Source organism: Suncus etruscus, chromosome 8, assembly GCF_024139225.1.
Source record: "Suncus etruscus isolate mSunEtr1 chromosome 8, mSunEtr1.pri.cur, whole genome shotgun sequence".
In the NCBI taxonomy this organism is placed as follows: domain Eukaryota; kingdom Metazoa; phylum Chordata; class Mammalia; order Eulipotyphla; family Soricidae; genus Suncus; species Suncus etruscus.
This window is the reverse complement of record NC_064855.1, coordinates 53,322,372-53,349,785: the sequence shown is the minus strand read 5'-3', so window position 1 is coordinate 53,349,785 and position 27,414 is coordinate 53,322,372. Positions and strand designations below refer to the sequence as shown.

At 40.4% G+C, this 27,414-nt stretch overlaps 1 pseudogene; it reads right to left on the bottom strand.

The window, feature by feature from the left end:
• Window positions 1-6,637: 6,637 nt before the first annotated feature.
• LOC126015933 (mothers against decapentaplegic homolog 9-like) lies at window positions 6,638-26,185 on the bottom strand (annotated as a pseudogene).
• Window positions 26,186-27,414: the final 1,229 nt, after the last annotated feature.

The window sequence follows — 27,414 nt, the reverse complement described above, 5'->3', positions numbered from 1 at the left end:
GCAATAATATAATATGTCTCCATACCCTTTTGCATAGGCACTCTAAATAAAGGGAAATGTTATACACAGAAACAAGCTTTTATCTACTAGGGATAAGAACCCATACTTTTTTATATAGGTATAGTTCCCAAACCAAAAAAAGAAATGCAAAATGTACATAAGTTTTTGAAACTTTCTGAAGGTCACTCAAAACCTTATAAAAAGAGAAACAACTATAATTTTATTCAATAATTTGGTCATATAGTTTCTTTTTTCTTTTTTTCCCTTTATTTGAACATCTTGATTACATAAATGACTGTGATTAGGTTTCAGTCATGTAAAGAACACCCCCTTCACCAGTGCAACATTCCCACTGCCAATGTCCCCAATCTCCCTCCATCCCACCCCACCCCCACCTGTACTCCAGACAGGCTTTCCAGTTCCCTCATTCATTCACTTGAGTATGGTAGTTCTCTGTGTAGTTATTTCTATAGCTGTACTCACCACTCTTTGTGGTGAGCTTCATGGAGTGAGCTGGTGTTCCAGCCCTCCTCTCATTGTCTCTGAGGATTGTTACAAAAATGACTTTTATTTTTCTTAAAACCCATAGATGAATGAGACTATTCTGCGTCTCTCTCTCTCCCTCTGACTTATTTCACTAAGCATGATAGATTCCATGTACATCCATGTATAGGAAAATTTCATGACCTCATCTCTCCTGACGGCTGCATAACATTCCATTGTGTATATGTACCACAGTTTCCTTAGCCATTCGTCTGTTGAAGGGCATCTTGGTTGAGAAAAGGGAATTTTCACATGGGGCTGACCCATCAGGAATATAATAAAATGGGCTTCTAAGGATTTCAACCGGTTTCCTAGTGGGCCATTTATTTAGGCTTTTTCTTTTCTTTCTTTCTTTCTTTTTTTCATAGAGGGAAAGAAAGAAGGAGAGAGATGAATAGAAGAGAGGGAAAGAGAAAGCTGTAAGAGGGAGAGAGAGGGAGAGGGAGAAAATATTTAGGTTTTTATCAAAGTAAACATATATAGAATAGTTTGCCATCTTAATAACCTTCAGTTCTTATGTAAAACATCTCTAAGTGCTGATTTATTTTTTAAATATTTTACATTTCTTGAAATATATATGCCTATGTATCAGCAGCATTTGCAGAGAACAGAGGGCAGTGTTCCAGATGCCACCACTGGAGCAGTTCTGATGGTCCAAACCGTCTCAAGACCCATGTGTGGACTGTATACAGACTGGCCACTGGATCCCAAAGTGGGAGTCTCAAAAGTGAGAGCGTTTCTGCAAACCTGCTGAAGGCAGGCACAAGAGGAGCAGGGCCTGGGAACTAATGTGAGCAGATGTTCCAACTTGCTATGTTATGGCCTGGTGGTGCAAGATTAAGCCCTGTTGCTGGGGAAAGCCTGGTATATGGATGAATCTAGCTATGAATCCAGCTTGGTGGACCCCAAAGCCACCTAGACCTCTGCAGACGTGATGCTGTGTGCCCAGGAAGAGGGATGGTGTGGCAGGACACGTACCGCTGGCTTCCCTGTGCAATGGCATTCTGATCCTGGAGAACGGCCATTGGGACAGGACTGCTGCCCAACAGAGCTCTGGATTGCTGCCAGTGGTGGCAGGTGGTTGCTGCATGCTGGCTCCAGTTCTCTAATGGGGGTGATGAATCAGGGTTGAGTTCAGACTTCACTTTGCAGAAGAAGCAAGGCTTTGGGAAACTTTGTGCTTTACTAACTCCCAGGCACATCACCCATGGAAACTTTTCCTGACTTGAAAATATTGTTCAAATTATAAGCAGAAAAGTTATCTGTGGAAAAGTTCTAATATGTGTGTTCACATATTAAACGAAAAGTCTAGGAAAAGTTATTTGTGAAAAAGTTCTAATATAATATATTAATATTAATGATATTATTACATTTATATTATATTAATAATATTATATATATGTTAAGAAAAGTCTAGGAAAATATTTTGTGATATATATAAGACATGGAAAATGCTGATTGTTTGGAGAGAAATTATGCACAATTTAAACATTGATGTTTCAGGTTATATTAGAGAAAAACATTGTAACTTACCTCTTTTATTTTTTTAAACAAAGAGGCAGAAATGTTACCCCTTTCCCAATGCCATCTGATAATATACCTGGATGGTCAGCCCCGTCCACTCCTGGGCTGGGGGTGGGTCCCTTGAATAAATTTTAGAAGGTGTTGTCTGGAGTAAAGGGAGGAGACAAAAGCAGCAAGGAAGATGGAGACCAGCAGAGAAGCTGCTTGGAAAAGGATTAGCACAGGAGCCATGTGAGGAAATCACATGGTGTAGGGCTGTGAACTAAATCTAGTTGACTCCCATTAAACTCTGACTGTGAATATTTCTTTTTTTTTTTTTCTTTTTTGACTTTTCTTTTTATTGCTATGTCCCTATACTGAGCCGTTAGACCTGCAGGCAGAAAGTTAAAGGCGCCATGTCGAAAAAGGCCTCACCCAACACTAGGGCTTTATATTTTATACTCCTTCAACAATTTACTACTTACATCCTCCCTCCCTCCTGGCCCCCCAATACTAACAGCCCTATCTAAGGGTCCAGAGGAGCAGCCAAGGCTCCTGGGGCAGTTAGACCCCAGGTGAACTTTGGAGGGAGTTGCACACACCCCCATCCTAAGGGATGCTGGGGATCTTGATCCTCTTTAGGACCACCACAGGTTGCAACCTATCCAGAGGAAGTGTGTGGCCATCCAGCTCCACAGTCACACTCCCATACTTGGTGTTCTTTTCAGACTGAGGGGTCTTCACAGCGGGGCTAGACTCAGACCCCATGGAAACACCCTGTTTTTTAGATGGGGCCAGGGAGCTGGAAGTCCCTTTTCTGGGGAGGGCAAGGCCGCAGACTCTCCTGTCCCCTGGGGCAGCATGGGCCAATGGCAAGGGAGGACTCGAGGACAAAGCCATTGTTGCAAAAGAGCTTTTGATGGGGCTGGAAAGTGATGAGATGGAGGATGAGGTCTTTCTTCTCCAGCTAGGAACACTCTTCTGCTACCCTGTTCAGCCAGCACGTCTGAGGGTTCAAGATAGCAGTGGGTAGAAAACTCACTGCCAGTCAGGCTTCAGGAGACATCCGCTTTATTCAGTGGATAAGGCTGAAGAATCCGTCCCAGAACCCCCCTTCCTCAGACCATTGCTTTTATACACAAGAATCAGGTACCACTCTATGGTGGGAGCAGAATACGAAGTAAGAAATAATCCAATATACTATCACCAGGTCATACCGTAGGGTAGGGCAAGGCACAATTACTTATTAGGGTAGGATCAGTAACCCAACAAGCCATCTTCTTGGGACTCTGTGGGGCTGTCAGGCACAAAGGTAACCGTGTACACGCCATGCACCCTTGGAGGCCCCTCAGGTCTTGGGGTCTTCTCAGTAGGGCCAGACCCTTGACCCTGTCCCACAGGGTGCTTCTGAGAAGAGGCAGAATTAGGGCCAGAGATCTGCATGGCCCTTCTGGAAGGAAGGCGGGGACTGGGACAAGCACGACTTCTGGTGCTTTGAGGACCTAAGCTAATTATTTATCCTAATTCAACCAGTCTTTAATAACTCAGACTCTCCCTGTTAGGGTCAGACCTCTAACCTTAAGAATAAATCACTAATGTATGTCTTTATGTGGGCATGAGTACCTAGAAAGAGGACTCTATGAGGGTCTAACCTAAATTGTAAACAAACCATTCCTATAGTGTTATAGCCCCTCTTTTATACTATTCCTCCCCCCTTTAGGAATCCTACTATCCCTTCACCCCACAACCCCAATCTGATATCCCAGTTCTTTTTTTTTTTTTTTTTTTTTTTTTGGTTTTTGGGCCACACCCGGTGACGCTCAGGGGTTACTTCTGGCTATGCGCTCAGAAGTCGCTCCTGGCTTGGGGGACCATATGGGACGCCGGGGGATCGAACCGCGGTCAGTCTCCTAGGCTAGCGCAGGTAAGGCAGGCACCTTACCTCGAGCGCCACCGCCCGGCCCCAATGCTCAGTTCTTAACCCATTAGGTATCAAGACTGACCTCCTGCCCCAATAAGCCATCACCCGGCCCCTAATAGAAGGGACACCCACTCAGCCCCACATCTCGCCCCCCAGCAAGAAACCACAACCAACACTCTTGCTGACTCATTCTCTGTAGCCCTCCTTCTCACCCCCTTAAATGTGGACTGTTGCTTGATACCAGATTCAGTTCCAGAAGGACCCCCAGTGCAAAAACTCTACCTAAGCCCTTTCACCCACAAATCATTTTTCAAACTCAACAAGACCAGGGTGTGTGATGAAAGTGTGCCCTGGATTCCACCCCACACAAGAATATCTCAAAAGACAATGGGAAGCCTATATTTCCTTTATAAGATTAAGACCTCTTTAAAACTACATCTTAACCTGTTTATCCCCAAATGTAATGTAGTCTCTTGCATAACTTTGTTCCCTGATTATTTTTTAAACTCATTTTTATTTATTTATTTTTATATATGTGTGTTTATATATATCTTTGTCTTGTTTTTGTTTTCTTCTTTTCCTTAACTACACCTGTTTTGGTTCTGCTTGGTACAAAAACCTACAAGAAAAAGTCTTGCCTGGATAAAAGCTCAGGTTAAAACCAGGGCACAGAGATGATGTATCCTGACACTTCCACCCCCAATTGCACCAGCAATATAATATAGCACCATTTGTTTGTGCAAAGGCATACTAAAAAGGGGAAATTTTACATATAGAAACAAGCCCTTATCTTCTAGGGATAAAAGCTCATAGATTTTACAATACAGGGGCCCTCCCACCTTGAACATATGTCATGTGGTCCTAACTTAGACTCCAGGTGATTAGACAGTGGCTGTCCAACCTCGAACCCTAGATCTCAGACATAGATCTGACATGGTTCTCTGCAACAGCTCCAGGAATCAAACTCCCTCTGGGACATTCTTAATACTGCTCTGACACCAACATGTGCCAGTTTTGATATGACATCCTGTCAATGAGGAAATGGCAACAACTTGATCTAAGATCAGGTTGTCTTACCTCACCACCTAACAATAAGATGAAATCAGAATACACATCATCCTTTGATCTGTGCAAAAGCCAAGATGGCTAACTACAAAAGACTAACTGTGACAACCATGACTGGACAGAACTTATCCTGGGTTCAATAAAAAAGACCCCAGTCTAGGCTTTGGCCTATGATCTGTACAACAACCAAGATCTCTAATCCCAGAGGTCTGGCTGAGACAACTGAAACTGAACAGAACTTCTGGAAACATAATGAAAGACTCTATCCTAGACTTCTTACTAGGATCGGTGCAAAAACCAAGACCACCAACTACAGAAGACTAATTAAAACTACAGTGATGGAACACATCTTCTAGAAATGTAAAGGAAGACTTCACTCTAGTCTTTATCCTATGACCTGTGCAAATACCAACCTCTCTAGTTACTGAGGCCTGATTTTATCATCCACGACTGAGCGGAGAGTTTCCAGACATCATAAAAAGACATAGGGGAGAGTAAAAGAGCATACAGTTCCCCAAGCACTGTCAGGAGTAAACCAACACCAAGACATTTCTCAATTTCCTTGACCATTGCTGGATTTAGCCCCAAAACAAAGTAATATTTTTTCAAATGTAATAAAATTACAAACACAATCTGAACACAGAAAACCAGGATAATTATTTTATGAAAAATTTTAAAGATAAATAAATTTTACCTTGAGCAAATCTGGAAAAGTCAGATGGCCATGTCCACTGTTAACAGATACACAGATACTTTGATATACAAACTACAATTTTGAAACATAAGAATATTTGCAAGTGCTAATGCAGAAATGATTTCACAATGATAAAACAGATCTTTAGCCTCAAAGTTCAAATATAGTTGTTTTATTTCTCTTAAACACTTCCTCTACTCACAAATCTTCATATCTATATTAAAATAGATATAATTTGAGGTCTAATATTTGATTTTTTGGACAGGGGCCACACCCAGCAGCGCTCAGGGATTACTCCTAGCTCTGCTTTCAGAAATCGCTTTTGGCAGGCTCGGGGGAACATGGAGATGCCGGGGATCAAACCATGTCTGTCCTTTGTTAGCCACATGCAAGGCCAATGCCCTACTTCTGTGCTATTGCTCCTGACCCTGAGATAAAATATTTGTGTAATAAGTATTCAAGAACAAAACAGCCACCACTCTCTCTAATTAAACATACATGTCATGGTCAAAATCCTTAATATTTACTATTCTGTGCTATAATCGGTACTCTAACTTTTATCTTTTGTGAATATTATTTTCTTCACTTTTCTATATTTTCACTAAGATAAAGAGTTATTTAATTCTAGGTGAACCCATGAATATTATTATGTTTGGCAATATGAAGTGTGGAAATGTTTAGTGGCATAAAATCCTATGAATTTATTAGTCACTTTACCTGTTGCATTAAAGAAATAATGTAATTTACCTCTTGGTTTTCTGCAATACTCAGAGAGCTCCTCCTATCAATAAAATTCTCCTAGAACTTTCTTGAACTGGTTGGAAAACAGTTATATCAACTGCAAAGAGCTATTTGGTTTCTTGTTGTTTTTTGTTTTTCCCCACTATAATCCAAAATCAAACACTCCATACCTTCACAAAACTCATGCGGATAGTGCACATCTTAGTCTACTCATACAAGACTTCAAAGCCATGGTGCACGGACTGAGCCAGCAGCTGGGCGAAAAGTTGGTTGTTGAAGATCTTGAGGCTAGAGCCACTGGGAATCTTGCAGACAGTGGCTGGGTGGAAGCCATGTTGGTAGTTGCAGTTTCGGCTCTGCACAAAGATGCTGCTGTCACTCACACACTCAGCATAGTACAAATGCACACCTACAAGGCAAGGGCAAAATCTTCAGACACTGCATTTAGTTTAGATGTAACGCCATTTCCTACCTGCTGATTCTGTAACTTCAAGACATCTGACTCTCCACTCTCTACTGTGAGGTGTAATGACACTCATCAGACATTATAAATGCATGAGACCCAAATGACAGCTGGGTTTTTCATTCTACTTTTTGTTTTTCTATTGGAAAGTGGACTGCAACACATTTCAACAATCCTAACCAAGAACAAATGAGTCTGCAGGTATTATGCCTTTCACTGCTCTCTCCTACTCATGTTATTCATTTCAAAGACCAGATCTCAGGATATTAGATGCATAATAAACATGTAGTGTAGGACCATCCAATCATCTTTCAGGTACAATATGTAAAAATATGAATTGGATGCAGACAACAATGAAAATTTTACCTAAGTGCATAACTGAACACACCAAAACATAAAGGAAATGAACTGTAAATCATTTTTGTCATCTATAAATTCCTTTTCTAAATGAATACCTTAAAGATGCCTATTCATTTCAGAACTTAGTGCTTATTATTACAAATAATGTCTTTTTTTTACTTACATGTATTAACAGTAAAATTTTTCCACCTTTTTAGATATAAGACACATTCAAAATGTAGTTAGTGCTACATTATCTCACATTCTTGGAGTTTAAAAACATTTTTTTCTCTTTTAATATTCTGAGAATGCTGATTTTCACAATAGTTTTCATCCCAAGGAACGTTATTAGATTCTTTTAAAATATTTGGGGCCGGAGTGACAGTACATCAGTAGGGTGTTTGCCTTGCAAGCAGCTGATCTGGTACAGACTCAGGTTCAATCCCCGGCATCCCATATGGTATGCTGAGCCTGCCAGGAGCGATTTATGAATGAAGAGCCAGGAGTAACCCCTGAGCAATGACAGGTGTGGCCCAATAAAACAATAACAACAACAAAACATCTAGGTCTGAATATCAACATAGATTTCTAGGAAGGTACGGAGAATAGATAAAATAAAGGTCAAATTGAGTGAACAATAGCTCCTATAGCATTTCTTCTACTCCAACCTTTCAGCAAAAATAAAACTTTTCAGGGCCAGAGAGATGGCATGGAGATAGGACATTTGCCTTGCATGCAGAAGGATGGTGGTTTAAATCCTGGCATCCCATATGGTCCCTGGAGCTTGCCAGGAGTGATTTCTGGTCGTAAAGCCAGGAGTAGCCCCTGAGCGATGCTGGGTGTGACCCAAAACAAACAATAAAAAAAAAACAACTTTCCAGTTTGTGCTATCCATATGATCATAACACAATCCTGCTATGTTGGACCTTGAACACAGTGATCAATTTTCATTGTCCTCAAAATGAAAACATAAAACTTTTGGATAAGGCATATAGACTTCCAGGGATCCTCTAACCCAGTTCTAAAACTGCTTTTAGTAAACATTTCTGAGTTAGTAGGTTCCAAGTAGCATTCTAGGCAACTCTGTGTTGTATGCCATATCCTCTGTTCATCTGTATTGTTTCCTTACCACCTCTTTTTTTTAATGCACTGTCAGGATAAAATTTCAGCAGTAGATATTTAGATAAAAAAAAAACATTGAAAAAAAAACTATGAGTCTCACAAAATCCTAGGCCTGCTTAATACTCAGCTCAGGGGCTGTCCCCTCTGGTTGCCTAAATTAGACTAGCTCCCCTATCTCTGCTTCCTCTCCTTTTCTTTTTCTCTCCATTATTTACCCAAGTGCCTTGAGTCTAACATTGGGTCCAAGATAAAGTCAGGCCCAGGGTGTGGCAAGTAGGAAGGCTAATTATAATGGACTGGGAATGGTTACTTGGCTGTACAGAGATACTGGAGGGAAGGCAGGTGTAAGCAGTTTGCCAGTGAACTCCCAAATGAAGTTTTAGTGCTTGCAATTTAAAAAAAATAAGAAGGTCTGGGAGATAGATGAAGAAATAGAGCACATGCTTAGCATGTATGAGGCCCTGAGTTCAATCCCGGGCACTGCATGTGCTCCATCTGGTAATGCCAAATGGAACTGAACTCTATTTGAAGCTCTATGTCAGCCAGTGGGGGCCTCTATAAAAAATGTTTGATTAATAAATAAAACAAAGGACAGCAGAGAAAAAGTATATATTTGTACATCAACACCACAAAACTAAATTACAATAAATAAAAAAAAGTGTGTGTACTTAGATGAAATGTCCTTCAAATGTATAATCCTCCCTGAACCTATTATGTAGGATAAGAGTTTTATTATCTCATTGCAGAACAGAAAATTTTCACTCCTGTGTTCATTGCTGTACTATTCACAATAGCAAAAATCAGGAAAAGTTCAAATATCCCTAAATAAATTAGTGTATAAATAAACTATGGTATGCATGCATAATGTCATAACTATTTGGCTACAAGAAAAGATGAAATTATGCAAATTGCTGGTAGATGAAAGATCATGAAGTGAAATTTTAGAGGGAGAGGGACAGATATAAAATCATCACTCTATAAAGAAACAAAATAGGAGAAAAGTAAATGCCGAAAGGCAGTAGAAATACTGAACATAAGAATGGGTCTCCAGTTGGAAGCATCACTCTGGAGAAGAGAAAGGAACTACAGATGACCACTATGACAATGGTGGAGGTAAGTGGTCTCTTGGGGGGGGGGGGAGATTCTGGAAGGTGGTATAGTTATATGCATGAATATTGTCAGTAACAGTATTGTAAACCACAGTGTATAAAGATGGGGGAGGCCTATCATAGAGCAGGGTGGAAACTTGGATGGAAGAAGTGAGATTGATAAACATTGTTATCCCTGAAAATTATTATTATTATTATTATTATTATTATTATCATTATTATGGTTTTTGGGCCACACCCGGCGGTACTCAGGAGTTACTCCTGGCTATCTGCTCAGAAATAGCTCCTGGCAGGCAGGGCACGGGGGACCATATGGGATTCTGGGATTCGAACCAACCACCTTAGATCCTGCGTTGGCTGCTTGCAAGGCAAATGCTGCTCTGTTATCTCTCTGGCCCCATATCCCTGAAATTTAATCATGAATAACTTTGCAAATAAATCAGTGCCTCAAAAAAATTTTTTTTATTTGTTATTGTTATCTGACTCAAGACTTGAGTTAGTGGATGGGCTTCAACCCTGTTCAAGTTTTATTTGTAACTACAGTGCACTTGGCAAAGTAGAGTGGTTTAGCAAATTGAACAGGGAGAGGCTGCAGAGACAACAGGGCAAGCTCAGGGAACAACTGTGGCTTGGAGACCAAGACCAGTACAGAACCAACCTCCATGGTGAATTGAGGCTGGTGTGGGCTGGTGACAGCCACATGCACAGATAAGTCAAGGAGCAAGTATTTTTGTTGTTGGGCTACACCTTTAATTTCTTGTATTATTTTTAATTCTACCTTTAGTTGGTAGGCTTGAAGAATGCTTTACACCACATATGAGATTCATGATCACCCTAGAAAACACTGTAAGGATGAATGTCCACAAATGACACGACTTAAAATAATAAAGTAAAACCAAAGGCAAGTTCACCCAGACCTTGGACTATATTTTGTGAAGTGCTATACTTTTTTTTTCTTTTCTTTTTTTTTTATTTTAAACACCTTGATTACATACATGATTGTGTTTGGGTTTCAGTCATGTAAAGAACACCACCCATCACCAGTGCAACATTCCCATCACCAATGTCCCAAGTATCCCTCCTCCCCACCCGACCCCCGCCCGTACTATAAACAGGCTCTCCATTTCCCTCATACATTCTCATTATTAGGACAGTTCAAAATGTAGTTATTTCTCTAACTAATCATCACTCTTTGTGGTGAGCTTCCTGAGGTGAGCTGGAACTTCTAGCTCTTTTCTCTTTTGTGTCTAAAAATTATTATTGCAAGAATGTCTTTCATTTTTCTTAAAACCCATAGACGAGTGAGACCATTCTGCGTTTTTCTCTCTCTCTCTCTGACTTATTTCACTCAGCATAATAGATTCCGTGTACATCCATGTATAGGAAAATTTCATGACTTCATCTCTCCTGACAGCTGCATAATATTCCATTGTGTATATGTACCACAGTTTCTTTAGCCATTTGTCTGTTGAAGGGCATCTTGGTTGTTTCCAGAGTCTTGCTATTGTAAATAGTGATGCAATGAATATAGGTGTAAGGAAGGGGTTCTTGTATTGTACTTTTGTGTTCCTAGGGTATATTCCTAGGAGTGGTATAGCTGGAATGTATGGGGGCTCGATTTCCAGTTTTTGGAGGAATCTCTATATCGCTTTCCATAAAGGTTGAACTAGATGGCATTCCCACCAGCAGTGGATAAGAGTTCCTTTCTCTCCACATCCCCGCCAACACTGTTTGTTTTCATTCTTTGTGATGTGTGCCATTCTCTGTGGTGTGAGGTGGTATCTCATCATTGTTTTGATTTGCATCTCCCTGATGATTAGTTATTTGGAGCATTTTTTCATGTGTCTTTTGGCCATTTGTATTTCTTCTTTGTCAAAGTGTCTGTTCATTTCTTCTCCCCATTTTTTGATGGGATTAGATGTTTTTTTTTCTTGTAAAGTTCTGTCAGTGCCTTGTATATTTTGGAGATTAGCCCCTTATCTGATGGGTATTGGGTGAATAGTTTCTCCCACTCAGTGGGTGGCTCTTGTATCCTGGGCACTATTTCCTTTGAGGTGCAGAAGCTTCTCAGCTTAATATATTCCTATCTGTTAATCTCTGCTTTCACTTGCTTGGAGAGTGCAGTTTCCTCCTGGAATATGCCTGTAATGTCCTAAAGTGTTTTGCCTATGTGTTGTTTAATATATCTTATGGTTTTGGGTCTGATATTGAGGTCTCTAATCCATTTGGATTTTACCTTCGTACATGATGTTAGCTGGGTGTCTAAGTTCAATTTTTTGCAAGTGGCTATCCAGTTGTGCCAACACCACTTGTTGAAGAGGCTTTCCCTGCTCCATTTAGAATTTCCTGCTCCTTTATAAAAAATTAGGTGATTGTATGTCCGGGGAACTTTTTCTGAGTATTCAAGCCTATTCCAGTGATCTGAGGAACTGTTCTTATTCCAATACCATGCTGTTTTGATAACTATTGCTTTGTAGTACAGTTTAAAGTTGGGGAAAGTAATTCCTCCCAATTTCTTTTTCCAATGATTCCTTTAGCTATTCTAGGGTGTTTATTGTTCCAAATAAATTTCAAATGTGCCTGATCCACTTCTTTGAAGAATGTCATGGGTATCTTTAGAGGGATAGCATTAAATCTGTATAATGCCTTGGGGAGTATTGCCATTTTGATGATGTTAATCCTGCCAATCCATGAGCAGGGTATGCGTTTCCATTTCCATGTGTCCTCTCTTATTTCTTGGAGCAGAGTTTTATAGTTTTCCTTGTATAGGTCCTTCACATTATTAGTCAAGTTGATTCCAAGATATTTGAGTTTGTGTGGCACTATTGTGAATGGGGTTGTTGTCTTAATGTCCATTTCATCCTTATTACTATTGGTGTATAGAAAGGCCAATGATTTTTGTGTGTTAATTTTGTAGCCTGCCACCTTGCTATATGAGTCTATTGTTTCTAGAAGCTTTTTGGTAGAGTCTTTAGGGTTTTCTAAGTAGAGTATCATGTCATCTGCAAGCCGTGAGAGCTTGACTTCTTCCTTTCCTATCTGGATTCCTTTGATATCTTTTTCTTGCCTAATCGCTATAGCAAGAACTTCTAGTGCTATGTTGAATAGGAGTGGTGAGAGAGGACAGCCTTGACTTGTGCCAGAATTTAGAGGGAAGGCTTTTAATTTTTCTCCATTGAGGATAATATTTGACACTGGCTTGACAGATGGCCTTCACTATAATGAGAAAGGTTCCTTCCATTCCCATCTTGCTGAGAGTTTTGATCAAGAATGGGTGTTGGACCTTATCAAATGCTTTCTCTGCATCTATTGATATGATCATGTGGTTTTTATTTTTCTTGTTATTGATGTTGTGTATTATGTTGATAGATTTATGGATGTTAAACCATCCTTGCATTCCTGGAATGAAACCTACTTGATCGTAGTGGATGATCTTCTTAATGAGGCATTGAATCCTATTTGCCAGGATTTTGTTGAGGATCTTTGCATCTGCATTCATCAGCGATATTGGTCTGTAATTTTCTTTTTTTGTAGCATCTCTGTCTGGTTTAGGTACCAAGGTGATGTTGGCTTCATAAAAGCTATTTGGAAGTGTTTCTGTTTGTTCAATTTCATGAAAGAGTTTGCCAGGATTGGTAGTAGTTCCTCTTGGAAAGTTTGAAAGATTTCATTAGTGAATCCATCTGGGCCTGGGCTTTTGTTTTTCAGCAGACATTTGATTACCGTTTTAATTTCATCAATGGTGATTGGTGTATTTAGATATGCTACATCCTCTTCCTTCAACCGTGGAAGATTATAAGAGTCCAAGAATTTATCCATTGCTTCCAGGTTCTCATTTTTAGTGGTGTAGAGTTTCTCAAAGCAGTTTCTGATTACCCTTTGAATCTCTGTCATATCAGTAGTGATCTCTCCTTTTTCATTCCTAATACGAGTTATCAAGTTTCTCTCTCTCTCTCTTTCTTTGTTAGGTTTGCCAGTGATCTATCAATCTTGTTTATTTTTTTCAAAGAACCAGCTTCTGCTTTCGTTGATCTTTCGGATTGTTTTTTGGGTTTCCACTTCATTGATTTCTGCTCTCAGCTTTGTTATTTCCTTCTGTCTTACTATTTTTGGGTCCTTTTTTGAGCACTTTCTAGTTCTATTAGCTGTGTCATTAAGCTACTCAGGTAAGCTCCTTCTTCCTTCCTGATGTGTGCTTGCAAAGCTATAAATTTTCCTCTCAGTACTGCTTTTGTTGTGTCCCATAAGTTCTGATAGTTTGTGTCTTTATTGTCATTTGTTTCCAGGAACCTTTTGATTTCCTCCTTGATTTCATCTCGGACCCACTGGTTATTGAGTATGAGGCTGTTTAACTTCCAGGTGTTAAGGTTTTTCTTCTGAGTCCCTTTGGAATTCACAAATAATTTCAGAGCCTTGTGGTCAGCGAAGGTAGTCTGCAAAATTTCTATCCTCTTGATCTTATGGAGGTATGTTTTATGTGCCAGCATGTAGTATATCCTTGAGAAAGTCCCATGTACATTGGAGAAGAATGTGTACCCAGGTTTCTGGGAATGGAATGTCCTATATATATCCACTAGGCCTCTTTCTTCCATTTCTCTCCTCAGGTCTAGTATATTCTTGTTGTGTTTCAGTCTGGTTGACCTATCCAGTGCTGACAAAGATGTGTTGAGGTCCCCCACAATTATTGTGTTATTATTGATATTATTTTTTAGATTTGTCAACAGTTGTATTAAATATTTTGCTGGCCCCTCATTCAGTGCATATATGTTTAGGAGAGTTATTTCTTCCTGCTCTACATACCCTTTGATTAATATAAAATGTCCATCTTTGTCCCTTACAACCTTCCTGAGTATAAAGTTTGCATTATCTGATATTAGTATGGCCACTCCAGCTTTTTTATGGGTGTTGTTTGCTTGGATAATTTTTCTCCAGCCTTTTATTTTGAGTGTTTGTTCTGACTATTCAAGTGCATTTCTTGTAGGCAGCAGAAGGTTGGATTGAGTTTTTTGATCCATTTAGCCACTCTGTGTCTCTTGACTGGTGCATTTAGTCCATTGACCTTTAAAGAAACAATTGTCCTGGGATTTAATGTCATCTTTATATCAAAATTTGGTGTGTCTTTTGGTTAGTCTTGTCTTAAATTAGGTCTTTCATTTTTTCTCTTAAGACTGGTTTTGTGTCTGTAAAGTTTCTGAGCTTTTTTTTTGTCTGTGAAACCATGTATTCTTCCGTCAAACCGGAAAGTGAGTTTCGCTGGGTATAGTATTCTAGGTGAAGCACTCATTTCATTCAGTCTTGTCACAATATCCCACCACTGCTTTCTGGCCTTGAGTGTTTCTGGTGACAGATCTGCTGTAAATCTCAAGGATGCTTGCTTGAACGTAATTTCCTCTTTGATCTTGCTATTTTCGGAATTCTGTCTCTATCTGTGGGATTTGTCATTGTGACTAGGATGTGTCTTGGGGTGGTTTTTCTGGGGTCTCTTTTGGTTGGTACTCTTCGAGCATGCAGGATTTGATCACATATATTCTTTAGCTCTGGAAGTTTCTCTTTAATGATGTTCTTGACCATTGATTCTTCTGGAAATTTTTTTCCTGGGTCTCTGGGACTCCAATGATTCTTAAGTTGTTTCTGTTGATCTTATCATAGATTTCTATTTTCATCTGTTCCCATTCTTTGACTAATTTTTCCATTGTCTGTTCATTTGCTTTAAGTTTTTTTCCCAATCTCTCCTGCTGTATGGAATCATTATGTATCTCATCTTCCACAGCACCAAGTCGTCTATTCCCAGCTTCTGATACCCTGTCCCAGAGCTTATTCATTTTGTCATTCACTTTGTTTACTGACTTTTTCAGATCTGTTAGTTGACATGTTATTTCAGTTTGGAGTTTTGTGATTTCTGTCTTCATATTTTCTTGGTTCTTATTAGTGTTCTGTTCAATCGATCCATGGTTTCTTGGAGTCCGTTGAGCATCTTCCATATTGCTAGTCTAAAGTCCTTATCTGAGAGGTTGATTAGTTGGTTGGTCATTATCTGGTCCTCAGAATTGTCATCTTCATTCTCTATGTCTGATGCTGGCCTGCGTTGTTTCCCCATTGTCACACTTGTATTATGGGTTTTTCTACGTGTTGTGGTGGTATTCATTGGCTATATGATGCAGGCAGCACACTCCTCTGGCTCCGCCATTTCTGGATTGGCTGACTTGCCTCTAAGGGAGGGGGGAGTCCTCCGTGGATGAAGCCTCACACTGGATCAAATCTTAGGCCCGAGCATGCTACAGAGAAAACAGTCCAGAGAGAAATGCTTGTTTCTGTGATCCAGCACAGTTCTTAGTGTGATTTTTTCTTCTTGTTGCAATGGTGTTCTTTTCTTAGAAAGAGCGCACTGCCACGTAGTGAAGTGAAGCGGCCGTGCTCTGCTGGAGCCTCTTTTCGGCCCACTCCCAAGAGGTTCACGCAAGAGGACAGTAGACAGATACACAGAGGCAGCACTCACAGTTTTTCACAATCGGGCCCCACTGGGCAGGCGTAGTTTCGTGTATTTTCCCAGCCTGATGTCACAAACAGGGGACCCGGCTTCTGCCTATACTTTTCTTAACCTGGGCTTTTCATTTGTGTGTGACTACATCCATCTCTTTATGAGATTGGGGAGTCTGGAGTCTGATATTGTAGTTAATTTGAACCAAAGACATTTAGCTTGGCTGAATGAGGCTGAATTTCCAGATGCCCTCTTAGGTAATTTTGAGTGAAAGATATGATGGAAGAAGGACTAGGCAGAAAAGAGATTAGGTTGTTAAATTAATACAGAATTATTTGCTGAAAAATATCTCTAGATTATTTTTAATAAAAATTATTTCAAAATTAATTTTGTAAATGTCTTTTCAAATGTTTCTTTAATTTTATAGGAGCGATAGTGCAGTGTGTAGAGCCCTTGCCTTGCACATGGTTAACCCAGTTTCTGTTCCCCTGCACCTTAGATGGTCCCCGGAGTCTATCAGGAATAATTCCTGAGTGTAGAGCCATGAGTAACCCCTGAGCATCGCTGGATGTGATGAAAAACAAAAAATAAAATAATAGAAATGTACATATTTCAGACGTGCAGCAGAGATCTTGGCAGAAGGGTGAACCTTCACCAAGCTAGACTGAGAGGCCCAGTGTAGGGCGTGCGTGCACCTCACGCTGTGGAGATTTGTAATGGTTATTACAAGTCTTATCCAGCAGGTGGCAGCAACTTCTCTCTTATTCATAAGCACTCTGGGCAGTTGCAAGATAAATTGCAGGCTGGGGTATATACACCTTGACACCTCACTCCACACACACTGCTGCCCTTACACACCCCATTCTACTCCATCTCACGTGAGCAAGAAAGAAGCCCATAGAGGATACTTAGAGCATAGAGAGATGTGAAGAGTAGAAATCAGCCACAAATTTATGAGTCCAAAACAATCAAATATTTCTTTTTTTTTTTTTTTTTTGGTGGTTTTTGGGTCACACCTGGCAGTGCTCAGGGGTAATTCCTGGCTCCAGGCTCAGAAATTGCTTCGGCCAGGCACGGGGGACCATATGGGAAGCTGGGATGTGAACCGATGACCTCCTGCATGAAAGGCAAACGCCTTACCTCCATGCTATCTCTCCAGCCCCAAATATTTCTTAAATTATATTTTATTTTTTGATTTTATGTGTGTTCTTAAATACTGGGGTTTTAATCTACAGAATTTTATTATTTTGAGCCTAAGCGACAGTGTAGTGGGTAGGAATCTTGCCTTGCTCGCTGCAGACCAAGGTTTGATATCTGTAGTCCCATATGGTCCCTAGACTCTAATAGGAGTGATTAGAGAGTAAAAAGCCTGAAATTTCTCAATACAAAGTCCTGATAATCTCCAGGTATGGCCCCCAAACAAAGTAATATTGTAATTTTTTATTTGTTTATAGTGATTTTCTTCTCATATGAAGTATTCTGCAATATCACGTTTGATGGCCGTGATAGCATGGCATTCTGTGGTAAAATCTTCTACTGAAATTCCGTTTTAGAGATGAAAAGACTTACTATATGTTTAAAAGCATAAAGGAAAAGGCATTCTAAGACAGAGAGTGATATTACAAAGCTTAAGTCACTTGTCTGACATGCATCCAACCCCAATAAATTCCCCGGCAATGCATGTTCCCCAAGCATGAGCACAGATACCATGTACCAGGTACCATGGTATCATGGTACCAAGTACCATGAGCACAGATGGGGTGTGACCCGGAGTAAACACTGCTTGACTCATCATCCTTTTCTCCAAATTATACCAAGTAAAATAAATTTATCAGGAAAAAAACAAACTCAAAAGGCAATAGTGATACCACAGCATGTAGGGGCAATTAACTTTCAAGGAACCCACCCAGGTTTGAACTCCAGCATCCCATATGGTCCTCCAAGCCTGCCAGGAGTAATTTCTGAGTGCATATTTAGGAGTAAGCCCTGAGCATTACCAGGTGTGGCCCCAAAACAAAACAAAACAAAACAAAACTAAAAAAGCAAGTTGTGGTACAGATCTCTTTTTTAGAGGGAACTAACAAATTAAAGACGTTAATTCATTCATTCATTAAAACTAGAAGAACTGGGGCGGAAGTGATGGCACAGTTGTACGGCATTTGCCTTATAAGTGGTTGGCCTAGGGCTCCCATATGGTCCCCCAATCCAGGAGTAACCCCTGTGCATCACCGGTTGTGGTCCAAAACCAACACTCCCCCCAAAAATAGAAGAATTACCATAATTCTGCAAAATTTAAGATATACAAGAAATGTATCCATAAGAATATAAAAAATCTATAAGAAATGTAGGGACTTGTGACATAAGATTATTATTTTCAGGAATATTCTGATTTGCTTCAGTAAGTGCAGTAATTGAAGTTACTGAAGAAATTATCACACACATCTTTATCCCAGTAAGGGAAAATCTGATATTATAGAGGACAAATGTAACAGTGAAAGAAAAATGCTCACAAGCCAGGGAAAGAGCTCAGTGTGCTGAAGTATATGCTTTGCTTGCAAGAGGCCTAAGTATAGTCCCCGAAACCACATACTCCCACAAGTGCCACTGAGAGCAGCCCTAAAACAATTCACTGGGAGCAGAAAGTAGTCCCTGAGTAAGGGCAGGTATAGCCCATATACACATAAACACACAAACATACACACCAAGGATCGTGGCAGCCTTATTTCAATTGAGATTTCATGCTAAGAACATGACTCAGGCTTTTTATGAGGGTTATGTTACAAAACAAATCAGAGGACAGAAATGATTTTAGTCTGATTAATGATTAGACTAAGTCATGCATCTTTTGAAACATAATCTTAACTCAGGCATTTACAAGTACTCTAGGAGTTCAGGAAAGAAAAAGGTGTGATGTAATGTACTTTCTTTTTTTTGTTTGTATTTTTGTCTCATTTTGTCACCTCAGAGCTTACTCCTGGCTCTGTGCTCAGGGATCACTCTTGTTGGTGCACAAGGGACCATATGGAGTGCTGGGACTTGACCCCAGAATAGCCATGTACAAAGTGCCTTATCCTTTGCACTATCTTGCTGGCCCCCGTCATCTTTACCTCCAGAGAGGGAAGCATTTGTTACCTCAAGAGAAATAGTACATTTATGTTGTCTGAAGTTTTAACAAATTTTTCAGGTAGGGCTTACTTTAAAATGATTTCTATGCAGGTAGGGCTTACTTTACAATGATTTCTATGGGCTGGAGCAATAGCACAAAGGGTAGGGCATTGCCTTGCATGCAGCCGACCTGGGTTCGATCCTTGGCATCTCATATGGTCCCCTGAGACTGCCAGGAGTGATTTTTGAGGACAGAGCCAGGGAAAACCTCTGAGGTCTACCAGATGTGGTCTAAAAGCAAAAACAATCAAACAAAAAGATTTCTATGAGACTCTGTGCTTCTGTTTGACAAAGTGCTGCTGTTTTCTGAGAGGATTTGCAGATTACTCTGCATTAAACTTCTTAACACCCCTTAATCCCAAGATAAAATTATAATATTAAAGGTGTTGTCTAAAATTATATATGTAAGAGGTCTGATGCAGGGGTTAAGGCCCTTGCCCTATTCAGTCTTTGTCACCACACATCCCTCTTGCATTGCTGAGCACTGCTTGGGAGACCACAAAAGAAGATGAAATAAAATAAAATAATGAAGGACTCTAGGGATCTTTGGTTATGAGACCTTTGTGTTAAGGGACCCAGAGAAAGAAAAGAAAGTGGGGAATACAGAGGGGAATGAGGTCAGAGGCACCAGGGTCTGGAAGAGTTCAGAAATATTGGTTTCACTGCTTTAGCTCAGCATTATGAACCGACTACATGGATTTAAATGGAGGGACTGTGGATCTTACTGTCACTTTTAAGGATCCCCTTTTATTTTTATTATAAAGTTTCTTTGAGACCTTAATAGACATGATAGCTCAGAGCAGCTTCCACAGAGGCAACACCTCAGCCACCAGAGCATATCTTGGTGTGCCCTGTCCCTGCATCACTTCCAGGACCCCCTTTTCTTCCCTTAAGAACCCAGTGCTTCGTAAACTGAGTTTTGAAATCCAAGACCAAGGATTTTACATCCTGAATCCTTGCTTTGTTGCTCTAAAAAAGCATCCCTTTTCTGATACTGAGTTTAAACTGTAGAAATTTAAGGGTCAAAGATACAAAACAGTCTTTTTGTTCTAATGAATGATGAGCCCTGTCCCTTCCTCAGAAGATTACTGCTGTCCCATTATCCACACATGTGTGCTTGGAACTGTATTTTCTGAAGTGTAATGGTCTGTACTGACTCGCCAAGCTCTTTCACTCTGCCTTCCATTCAGACAGCTCAGGAGCTCATCATACACAGTCATCCAAATGATTAGTACAAGGATTTGTAACCCGGCTCTATCTCTGGTCCCCATTTATCCCCTCTCTTAAAGTGGAGGACTCTTCTGCACCTTATAATTTGCACCTTTAATTTGCACCTTATAGGGAAATGTTTGAAAAATGGAAAAATTTTCAAAGTAGATTGAAAGTACCTATCCCATACTCTGGTATGCCATGATCATAAAATAATACAATAAAGTAAAATGGTAAAGTAGTGACATTTTACAGTGATTTACTTTGAAACTAAGTTTGATCAAATTTGATGTTTTCCTTACAAAACTATTCAGAAAAAGGGCATTGCCCAGAGAATTACATTGAGCCTCAGGGAATTATAAACATCTGTAAGAAAAAAAAGACAAAGAGTTTCCAACATATAGTACATATACATGACTGCACGGAAAAAGCAACAATTGGGTTAGAGTCATAGTACAGATAAGGTGCTTGCCTTGCAATGCAGCTGATTCTGATTGGATCCCAGCATTGTATATACACCAGCACCACTAGAAGTGAGCACAGAAGAGGATGTGACCCAACCTCCTCCCCACAATCATTCCCCCAAAACAAGATTATTTCCTGATGTTTGTGCACTGACCTAATATTCAATCCAATACAAGTTCTCCTGTTTTTGAACAGAGGGTTTTAGGATGATTTCCAAATAGAAAAGGTAGAGCTTTGAAATGACTTTCATTTGGAACAAAGTCTAATCAGAACCACAATTCTAATTCATAAGTCAAAACTAGATTCTGCCCCTTCACATTCTATATCTGATATTCTAGTTTCCAACTTATTTTATCGCTGCAAATATATCTTGTAAGTTATCTCCAAAGCTACTACAGTACCCTCTGTACTCTGGCCCTGGCTCGTTCTAATGCTTCTGTTCAATAAGGTCATCCAGGTCTCAGCTTTCCCACTCTGTCTGTGGTTTCACACTCCACCTTCTGCCACCAACCAGGAGCCACTCTGCTAACTTATGAGCTAGAAAGAGTACGGTGCCAAAACACTTTCTGAGGCTTTCTCCCACAGTGGCCCCAGAAAATTCTGAGCCTTTGGATGGCCCATCAGAAAAGGCTGCCCAAGTACCTGGTCTAGTTCCACTTTCAAGTGCTAGCTCGGACACCCCTGCAAAGGAAAGACACATTTGCTTTTTACCCTTTCCTATGTGTCTCCTGGTGTTTTCTATGGTGGAGTTTCTGTTTACATTAGAAAGCAGTCCGAGACAGAATCTGTTCCTATTATTTGAAGGGTCCGTGAATCCATCTATAAGCACACTTCGGGCGGAAGCCTGGAACGTCTCCCCGACTCTGTTGTTCAGTTCATAGTACGCGACTGAGCACCAGTGCTGCGGCTCCTCATAGCAAACAGGCCGGAAGTCTGAAAGACAATGAACCAGACAGTGCATTATAGCATCAGGTCTATGCTGCCCATCTTATGATCCCATCAGAAAACTTGGACCAGGGCTGTCCTGGCTACAAGACCAAGGCTGCGGCACTGAGCTCTTTTTAAACCTGTTGTTTTAATGGAAAGTGTGAGGGATTATGGCCTCTGGTGAGCGCAGAGAGGTGATGGTCCTTGTAGATGCATTGGCACATATAAGATTTGTTTGTTTTATCAGGCAAATGATATAAATAGAGGTCTGTAATCTTCATCACTGCTATGAAATCACAAAGGAAGCTGGCAGGTCACCTGTTTACATATGAAAGAAGGCATACTCCAACACCTGTGCCAAACTACAGCCCGGGGGAAAGAATACCCTTTTCGAAGGAACTAAAATAATAAGTAATAATTAAGGTATGATTTTTTAAATATTAAATTAAAAACAAAGCAAAACGAGAGGTCCTGGAAGAATAGTACAGGGATTTAGAGCAGTTGCTTTGCGAGAATATGGTTAAAAGTTCAAAGCTATGAAGACCCACATGTGTCAGGTGTGGTCCTGGGCCGCTCCATTATTTGAGCCTGAGTCTTCTTCTGTCTGTGATCCCTGGTACTTACAAGTGACCAGAACCACAACAAAGCCAGATGTATAAAAATACTAGAAAAAGGGGCCGGGTAGGTGGCGCTGGAGGTAAGGTGTCTGCCTTGCAAGCGCTAGCCAAGGAAGGACCGCGGTTCGATCCCCCGGTGTCCCATATGGTCCCCCCAAGCCAGGGGCGATTTCTGAGCACATAGCCAGGAGTAACCCCTGAGCGTCAAACGGGTGTGGCCCAAAAACCAAAAAAAAAAAAAAAAAACTAGAAAAAAAAGGGTGCAACCCTCGTCAAGCACTGAAAGGAAAGAGATATATAAATAGCATGCCATCTGGCAAGCATGAAGGTCAACACCACAGCACCCCTGTCAAGCACCTCCACTCAGTGTGAATTCTGGTTGGCATAAGAAAACACAATCAAAGCAATGCAAACATCAACGAGCACCAAGGCAAACGGTACAAGTACCACAACTTGATTATGTTCTCTGATGATTAACACAACTAAAATATGCAAGCACCACAGCCAGGCATGCCTGCAACCCAGGTCATCACATACACACACACACACACACACACACACACACACACACACACACACACACAATGAAAGAAGTTAAAAAAAAAACAAGATATGACTTATAAGTACTTATGAACAATAGAAATTTACACATAGAATCACATTCGTTCTTTTGTATAACTGGAATACTTGGTTATGGTACCAAAGTATCTTAATTATTTTTGTCAGTTTGGGGGCCACATCTGGTGGTGCTCAAAGGCTTGCTCCTATCTCTGCATTCAGGGATCACCACTAACCACTAGCAACTCTCAGGAGCATATGCAGTGCTGGAATTAAACCAGGCTTGGCCACATGCAAGGGAAGTGCCATAACCCTGTATTATCTTCCCAGCCCAAGTACTGAAGTATTTAGAAGAAAAAAAAAAGCACTTTCGTTAAAAAAATCCACGAACATGTATTTGATGCCCCAAAAGTTAACAAGTTTCAAAGTTAAAAATTTCCAGTAACAAATTAAGGTTCTGAATTCTTTCTTTGCTCCATTCACACTTTCTGCCTTGATATTGATTCTCTTTCTTTTTCTTGAACAGTACAATCTAAAGCATGTTCCTATGTGCATTAAAACATGCATTTATGAAGGAGACACAGGAGGGGTTATTATGTGACTTGTGGAATGTCCTTCACTGGCAGAACTCCCTCTGAGATATAATCACTGTGCTTCCTGGAACTGTGGCCTCAGCACTACCTGGTATTGGCCAGGGCATTGGCATCTCAGAACCCAGTGCAGGTCTAGAGAATCAAGTCTCCATTCACACACAGGATTTCCAGGTGCTGAAAATTATGAACACTAAAGACAAGAAGATTGGCTTAGCTTATTGTAAGACATAAGTAAAAGTCATGCAGTAATTCATTTGACTCAATGGCCAACTGCGGTTTCAGGCTCTATACCAGAAATATAAAAATTAAAAAATGAGTAATAGCTAAATATCGTAAATAGAAATTATAAATTACAGAGTGACCAATTTAACGGTTGATACCTATGGCAGAACACTAGCTATACTGTTGAGAGTTCAAAAGGAAAAGACAGACTAACTGGGGAGAATAGGAGTAAAACTTCATTTGCCCCACAGATCGAAAGTTATTTGTCACAGCAGGGGTGAAGAACTTTTGTTCTTCCAAGGCTCATTTGGATATTTGTAACGCCACTTGTTGGCTCACATTCCACTGTGGGCAAGGAGCAGTCGTTGTCTATTTCTTCATGTACCAAGTCTGGTCACAAGATTTCATAGGCCTCTGGGTCAGATGTCTCCCAGGCCAGAAGTATCAGAACACTTCATATCAATCTTTTAATTCTCCTCTTGGCAGCCCAAGGGAATACTTACAATTGGGAGACTTAAAAACATGAATAGATGAACAGATTACAGAAATCAGAAATCAGACAGTTTACAACAGCATAACAAGTGGCACCAAATGAATTTATGTAGGACTTCAGGAATTTGTTCACTCCAGGTATTATTTCTCTCACCCTCCGAAGGTATGTGTGAATTTCTTCATTAAATCCACTGTAGATCCAAGTTAGAGGTCTAAGTATTTGCAATTAAACAACAACCTTGACTTGCCCTTTCTCACAGGAGCAGCACTTGTACCTTCCATGAGACTTTTTAGTTACTGACTCAGATCCAAGGAGATAAGCTCAGAGAGGAACAGTGTATGCCTGCCAAACACAAGGTCCAGAGTTCCATCCCAGTACCAAAAGCCAAATCCCACAAGTACTACTTAGTAAATATCTGGGCTGAGTATCATTATAAATACATAAACCCTAGGACCCCTGAGCACTGCTTAAGGTTCTCCCCATCAAAAATATTTTCAATACTTGCAGAGAATTACTGAGGGTACTAGCTGTTGCATGCTGTGCTGGATTCACACACACACACACACACACACACACACACACACAGCCAACTGGAGAGATAGCACAGCAGTAGGGCATTTGCCTTGCACGCAGCCAATCCAGGACGAACAGTGGTTCAAATCCCTCATCCCATATGGTCCTCCATGCCTTCCAGGAGCAATTTCTGCGTGCAGAACCAGGAGTAACCCCTGAGCACGGACCCTGAGCACTGACCCAAAAAAGCAAAAGGGAGCCAGCGCTGACCAGAACCACAGTTCTGATCCACTGGAGTTGTGTGTATCTATTGACAGACAACACTGCAGATAGCAGCAAAAAAAATACCTAACACTGACACTTCATGCTGCCTGTCCTCAGCCCCAGTCTTCCCACTTGAGTGAGCTAAGTATTTATTTGATTATCTTATTTTCACAGTTTCACAAAACAAAGTCCCTAAAATTCTCAAGACTGCTCTTCAAATCTGTTTCATTGCTGAGCAATTCTCAGCCTTAGAACCAGACATCAAAGCATAGACAATGCTGTAGCTCTGGGGTAACAGCTCCAATTAGGTCTGGTTCTGATCATCTTAGACTCGGGAGGCCGGGATCCGAGAGTGCAGAGGACATTACTGAGTAAACCATAAAGGCCCTATGGGCTTCAATCACAGGGAGGACGAAAATGGGCTGCTGTACTAACCATGCGGCCCTGAACCCCACACAGATCATTTGCACCTACCTGAATGTGGATAGGGGCTCTCTGGCTCCTAAAGGCTTCCTGGGGAATGAGGGTAGCTGGCCACGCATGGAGACTGTGAAAACTGCCTAGGTGAGGGAGGGATAGCAGGGCAGCGAGGCTGCTGGAATGAGTCCGGGTAGGTGGCATTGTGTGGCATGAGGGGTTCACTGTGCAGGGAGGCACTGCGGAACTTGGCCAGGAGGCTGACTTGGGGGTTGTATTCACTGTGTCTTGGCACAAGGACAGGAGGCAGCACTAGAGGAAGAAAGAAACCAGTAGATTAGAACTGAACATTGGCTTGTTGCTACAAAAAAATTTGAGTGGATACTGGCTACATTTGTCTACCCATTTTTTCCCCCTCTTTTGAATGAAACAACTCTTGGGGTTTTTTTGGTTTTTTGTTTGTTTTCTTTTTCTTTTTTTTTTTTTTGGGGAACCATCCCTCTACCATGCTTTAAGTTTACTGTGAAATCACCATTTGAAGTCCATCTCTTTCCCCAAAGAGTACTTGTAAAGTAGGGTAAATCAAAGGTCTCTCTTCTTGTGACCTAAACCTTAGGAAAAAGGCACCAATTAATGAAAAGTTTAAAGGAGAAATCATTCTGCCATTAGTTCTCCAAAGAGCCTGCCTGTTCTCCTACCACAGGAATTACCAGAGCCTTTTGGAGAGATCATCACTCACATCTTCCTTTGATTCTGTCAGTCATGTTTTTAAAAGACAAAATAAGTTACTATTGCTTGCAACCAAACCCTCAGTGACCTTCTGTGACTTTGCTGAATTATTTAGATGTGCAGCCTAAATTTTGGGCTCAAGAGTGCTGGTAAAGTAAAAACATTCTTGTCTAACAAAAATAATCTTTATAAGAAAGTTTTAAAAATAAACAAAAAGCTATTAAATAAATAATATAGTAAGTAATAAGTAATATAATAAGTATAATAAGTATATATTATAATATATATAATATAATAAGTATAATAAGTATAATAAGTAAAATAAAAGTGAGCTGAGTAATAAACTGAGTAATAATAAAAGTGAGTAACTGAAGAAAAATACCAGCAAGAAAACTTAAGAAATCTGTTCATTTTATTATGTTCCATACTTTAAAAAGAATATGAATGTTCTTTATCCTAATTTTGTATTAAAAGTCTAGGAGGGCCGAAGAGATAGCATGGAGGTAGCATGTTTGCCTTGCATACAGAAGGACAGTGGTTCAAATTCCAGCATCCCACATGGTCACCTGCGCCTACTGGGAGGGATTTCTGAGCGTAGAGTCAGGAGTAACCCCGAGTGCTGCTGAATGTGACTCAAATACCAAAAAAAAAAAAAAAAAAAAAAGAAAGAAAAGACAAAAACTTAAAAGAAAAAGAAAATAAAAGTCTAGGAATGCAAAATGCTGGGGAAAGCTCCATGGACTTAGCACAAGCTTGGCAGGCCCAGGTTTCATGCCCAGCACTCCTGGGTTCCCCTGTGCACTTCAGGAACTGAATAACAAGAAAAGAGGTAGGAATAAACTCAACTAGCCCTTACATTGAGCAACATACCACTTTGTGCCATTCTCAATGTGGAGACTTCCATTTCTTCATGGCCTACAGATCTGAGACAATGTAGCTTATTCCCATATACATTCTGATAAACATATTTTCACCATCTGTGAAAAATAAGATCAATGTACATTTTTTCTACAAAGAAGTCATGATGATGTACTTCCTGTCCTGGGATTGCCTGCATCTCTTTATCTCTGTCTCTCTCAGTCATACTTTCAAGCTCTTTTCTCTCCTATCATATTTCCCTAAATAAAACTATTTTGTTTTATAAGGGTAAAGAGAGAGCTGTAGAGATAGTGCAGCAGGCAGGGCACTTGCCTTGAATGCAGCTGATCTAGTTTGATCCTCATCATTCCATATAGTCAGTCTCCTGAGCCCTGCTTGGAGTGAT